Source organism: Vulpes vulpes, chromosome 2 (assembly GCF_048418805.1).
Source record: "Vulpes vulpes isolate BD-2025 chromosome 2, VulVul3, whole genome shotgun sequence".
NCBI lineage: Eukaryota > Metazoa > Chordata > Mammalia > Carnivora > Canidae > Vulpes > Vulpes vulpes.
The window spans coordinates 67,017,293-67,023,145 of record NC_132781.1 but is presented as its reverse complement, the minus strand read 5'-3'; positions in this window follow the sequence as shown (position 1 = coordinate 67,023,145).

Below are 5,853 nucleotides of genomic sequence, written 5' to 3'. Positions count from 1 at the left end.
CATCAGATTTTTCATAATTCTCAGCACATACTTTGCAAATATGGACATGCAGATAACTGCTAAGTTATAAGCTCCTTATTCAGTAATTCCAACACTAGATTTTACATTGAGAGCTCTAGAATCTGGAGTATTGATAATGCTGATATTCTATGTTCAGTGTTTCAATGGTTCAACCTCTAAGATGAAAGAAATATTTCCCATTTCCATTTTCTATCCTCTTGGGTGTGTTTTTAGAACTAATGAGATAATATTTATAATCCTAGGGAGTAGATAGCTTTCTTTCTCAAGACATTAGTGTGCAATTTAGTGCTTATGAAGAAGCAATTTACTGAATGGCACCCTAGTGGTATAAGAAATATTTCAAGGACTATTCTATTTTAAGTGAAAAATTGGTAGATTCTGTATGGCAGAACTTGACGATACTTATAGTTTAAAAAGTTTTAAGTGATAAAAAAATCTAATCAGTTTATCTTCTTTGAAATATATTTCTTGAATTTATACTTTTCCATTTTCTCTTTTAAAGACAAGTATATTTTTATACTTCATTTATAACTGCTCCTTGTCTCCTCTACCTTTCTATATATTTTCTTTAACATTATCTTGTCAAAAATGTTAGTTTTTAAGTTTGTATTTAACTCATTCTTATTGTTTTACTAATCTTATTGCTTCAACTCATCCATTTACCATTTGTCTCAAATGCACACCACTACAATAAGATGTAAACATACGCTTAATCATTAAAAAATGAAGTGGGAAAAAGTAGATATTTTAAACACAAAAGGAGGACTGAAACTCACATTAAAAAGTTATCAATATATAAAGATTTATCTATTTATTTTAGAGACAGAGTAGGGAGAGGAGCAGAAGGAGATCCTCAAGCTGTTTTAAATTCAGGAATAGTACATTTCTTATGAGCATTATGATAATTTTCATTTGTTTGTGTCACAGATATCCTGGGACACTTAAGGTTTATATTGTGATTATGCTATTACTGCTGATCTCCTTAAAATGGGTTTTATTTTAAAGTTATTTATATATATATATAGATAGATAGATAGATAGATACATAGATAGATACATAGATAGATACATAGATATCCAGTTAGTTTTCAAACTTGATTTTCAGGGAAAAAAATACCAAATATCTTTATAAATTGAATTGTAACAAGAAAAATAATTCTACCAGTGTAATTAAGGTGATAAGTGAATAGGCTTTAAGTCTTGAGTAGTTTTCATGGCTCATAAAATTCTGAAGTTATTTTTTTTCTGAGATTGGAGAGAAAACACCTGTGAACAGGGAGAAGGGCAGTGGGAGAGGGAGAGAATTCTCAAGCAGACTCCCTGCTGAAATGGAGCCCAACATGGGGCTCGATTCCAGGGTCTAGAGATCATGACCAAAATTGAAAGAGTTAGCCACTCAACCAACTGAGCCACCCAGGTGCTCCTGAAGTCCTTTTTAATGAATAAAGTATATTGTAAGAGTTACTGGAAGAGGTGGTTACTAGCTATTACATAAAATTTGGCAGCAGGAAAAGGTTTCTGAAAACCAGGAGATCAAAAATGGAATGCATTTAGTATTTCTAAAGAATCATTAACAATGCCAAACTATTCTATTAATATGGTGAAAAAAATATTTCTTTTGAAGTAGGCATATGTACACAGTGAAATTTGAAAGTTATCCAAATAGAACAGGTGGGAAACTATCAAGTTATCTTGAGTGATGACTCAAAGACACTATAGATCTGCCTTGAAACTGGTTAAGTTTTGGACCTATAAACTTTATATGTATTTCATTAAACACACACACACAGCCATCTTAGTATATCACACTGGGATAAGAACCTATAATTTCCAAGTTAATCTGGACAGAAGCTGCTAAATTATAAGTTGAGACACTGAACATTTTTCTTCTAAACCAAATTAAACAAAATACCTCTATAATATTAGTGGCCTAAATTTTACCCTTAAAATATTTCCATATTATCAAAAGTTTTAACTCAATTTTTACAAATCATGTGTAAAATTTAAGTATCTTATTTGGGTAAAAAGGAAAGGTATTTTTTGTTCAAAGTCTATGGTTGTCACTACTGCGATTCACATAATTTCTGTTTTTCCTTCATTCTGAACCACAGTGGATTGCTTTTCTCATGGAAGCTCCCATATAGTTAAGCAGAACTGTGTAATTCTGGGGAATGAGTTCTAAGCCACCTCCAGCCCAAAAGGTATAATGCTGAGGAAAAACACTTCAGAGTTCTCGTTTCCCTTTGCCATGTTCAGAACCAATGGTCAAGACAGTAGGTCCTGAGGCAGGCGCATCAAGAATGAGGATGAGGGACACATGGGTGACTCAGTCAGTTAAGTGTCTGCCTTCAGCTCAGGTCATGTTCACAGGGCCCTCTGGGATCAAGTCCAACACTGGGCTGCTCAGCAGGGAGTCTGCTTCTCCCTGCCTCTCCCTGCTGCTTGTGTGCACTTGCTCCCTAATAAATATTTTTTTTAAAAAAGAGTGAGAATATGTTCTGTCCAGCAAGACTCTAGGCTGCCGCACAAATGAATGGTAGCATGAGTAAAAAATAAAGCTTTGGTTTTAAGCTACTGAATTGGAGATTGATTGTTACAGCAGCATAATCTGGATTCCGGTGACTGCCTAGGCTCTCCTAAATGGTACAGGAAAGTAATGTTTCAGAAATCACTTTGAATGGTATAGTTTTGTACAACTCCATAACTCTTAAATCTATATAATAAATTTTAAGACCTTTTTTTTTAAGTAAATTACAGACTGGTTTTGACTTATTTTTTTGCATGGTAGATTGAAGACTTGAGTTTAATTCTGAATTTCTAGACAGTCAATACCAAGAAATGAAACATTAAAATTAGACCTACCTCAGAAGGCCCACCACCATCTCAGAGCTTTATGGTGTTTGCTTGTTTGTGAATTTTTCTCTAGAACATTGTTTCACCGACCAGTGCTTTAACTCAAGAAAATGAAACTCCAGGATATCAAGTCAGAGGTTAAGACTATTCAATTTCTTTAAGGCTGGAGTAAAGCCTTATTTTTCCTCTAGCATCCACAAATCCTTTCCAAAAGCAGTGTTTAAGAAGTATTAAAGGAATAGATGAATGCCTAATTTTTCTTTAAAAGCTCTAGCTGTTTCCCTAACAAGTCACAAAATAGATTCATTTTAACATATTCTCTGACTCTGAATTGTGCTAATATGCTTCTTAGATTGAACTTGAACCCAGTTTACTGTTTTTAAGTAAGCTAATTTTATACATGTTTCAATACTTCATACATTGTATAAGCAATATGGACCTGGTTAATGTTTCCATGTAGATTTTTATATCAGTATTAAAATCAGAAGGAACTTAACAACTTTGAATGAATATGAAACTTATATGCCCACTTTCTGCCAGAGATGCCTAAAATCTTATTTCTCTCCTATTGAGAGAACATCTATCCATGGAAGGACAAAAACAAAGTTGTTGAGACCTCAGGCTCTGGACTCCTTGCTTAGATCTATGTTTCAGCTCTTCCAATTGATTTACATAAAATGTATATGGTGATAGCTCCAATTCCATAAATTCCTTGAAAAGATGAAATAATATAAAGCATTTTGTCTAGCATATATTAAGTGCTTAAAATTTAACTGGTAACTCTCCATCTGCTTTATTTAAAATAGAATTAGATTATATATCTTTTGATAGGCTTTGCTTCTTTTAGGATAGAATGTTCCAGCTTCAGATATTCAGTCCTTTTTCTACTATGTTCAGTTTCTCTACTTCTCTATAATTTTCCCCATCTGTTCTCTAACCTCCTCCCCAGGAGGGTCAGAAAATTTCATCTCTCAGGGTCAGAAAATTTCATCAATGTATGTTTTTATTCATTCACTTATTCTTGTAACCAACTTTCTTCCAAAATGGTTGTATAACATCTCATCATTAAAGCTTAACAAAAAAAAAATCTAGATATAAAAAATATGAAAATAAATTGAAGTAAACAAATCAGTTATGATTTTTAAGGTGTTTTCCTTTCTCCTTGATTCTAGCTGAGAAGAAGTCACTTATTGGCTCTTTCCTCACTGGAAGCTTCTTTTATTTATTTATTTGGAACCTAAGCAATGATGAGATGCCCATATAGTACAATATAAACAATAGGCCGCACTCTGCACAGGCAGCGTACTCTGTACAAAGAAAAGGGATTCTGTGGCTTTTCTGTAATCGATGCACACTTGAGAGAAAAGTACTCCTTTTCTCATGACTCCTACTCTGCATGATTGTGTAACATGAGTTTAAGAGGACAAGAACCACATCTCCTGGATTTTTTCCAAAAATTAAGAGAAAAACCAATAGTTCATTCAGTAGGTAAATAACTGCTACTGATGGTTTTATACAGTTAACTATATTATCTGATGTTTTGAGCCATAATTAGAGTTGTGGCTTTCATCTTTCTGATTTCTGCCAGTTTAGGCTCTGCATTTACTCCCTCTAACTGCAAACAATTCTGTGGTATGTGATCTTAAAGGTACAGTATATGTTGCCCTCTAGTGATTGATATGAACATTGGAAAAGTCACATAGACTCTCAGATATTCAGGATTGTATGGGAACTTGTGTCATTATGCAGAATCTATACACTATTTTCTATTTATGTAAGTCCTTATTAGCTTCAGTTTTTACACATTATTATACAAGTTCAAATTCAATTCAATTCTCTCTTTTTCATAAGACTAGCAGCAAAATAAAATACAAGAAAAATAAATTTTTGGTTACTTCTATGTTTTTGCTGAATGCTTTTAACTAGAGACATCATTAACCTAAATTCATGATTGAAATTTGATAACTTTTATTACTTTAGTATTTTGTAAAAATAGGTTAGGTAGAATTAAATATATCATAGAAAAGGTCTAAAGTAATATATATATATTGATGAAGTATATGTACTACCTCTGTAGCAAGAATTACCTGGGATGCTTGTTTAAAATATAGATCCCCTTTTCTCCCTTAAAACACAGATTCTATCCTCAAATCTGAATCAGAATATCTGAGAATGGTCCCAAAAAAGCTGCATTTTAATTTTGTTTCCAAGTGGTTCTTGACCATTTGAAGCATTGCCCTGATCTGAGCCCTTTGGATCCTTCCCAAGTAATTTCAAGCTTCCTTTTGCCAGATTAATCTTTCCTGTATACCATAGTTTCTCCTTTATAAATATTAAGCAAAAATAATAACATTTTCTCTCCTTTCATGATTTTTTAAGTAATATTGTCTCATAATTTTATCTTAATCTGATTTTAAGTAACAATTTTGGCTCAACTGTCAAAAACATTGTCCTATAGTCGTTTGACTTCTAAAGAAATAGGAAGACTTCCTAATTTACAGCATATCATAGTTACCTTTTTGCTTTTACAAAAATGAAGTAGTAAGAATGTTTTAATTTACCATTATTCAAAGCACCTAGTACATTGTTTACAATTATTTTCACACAGTTTCTTTCCTTTCCTTTAACTGCTAGGACAGTGTTTTTAGATATTATCATTCTATTTATAGTAGAAGAATCAAGACAATAAAATTTAGGTTATAGTCACTTGGAACTAGAATTCAAATGATCTTTCTACTGTATCAAACTAAGGCAATATTTGAGAAGAAATTTTTAAATTGTGAGTTGGCACTGAGGTAATGAGATTAAAAATTTTGATCCTAAAGTATTTCACATTATTTCAGTATCTTATTTTTATTGTTAAATTGTTTTTAATATATTGATAGAAATGCTTACCTATAAAATCATTAGAGATCAAAACATTAAAAATACTTAAAATTAGGAATAAAACCTCTTAGATAGCTAAGAGCTTAACTAAAA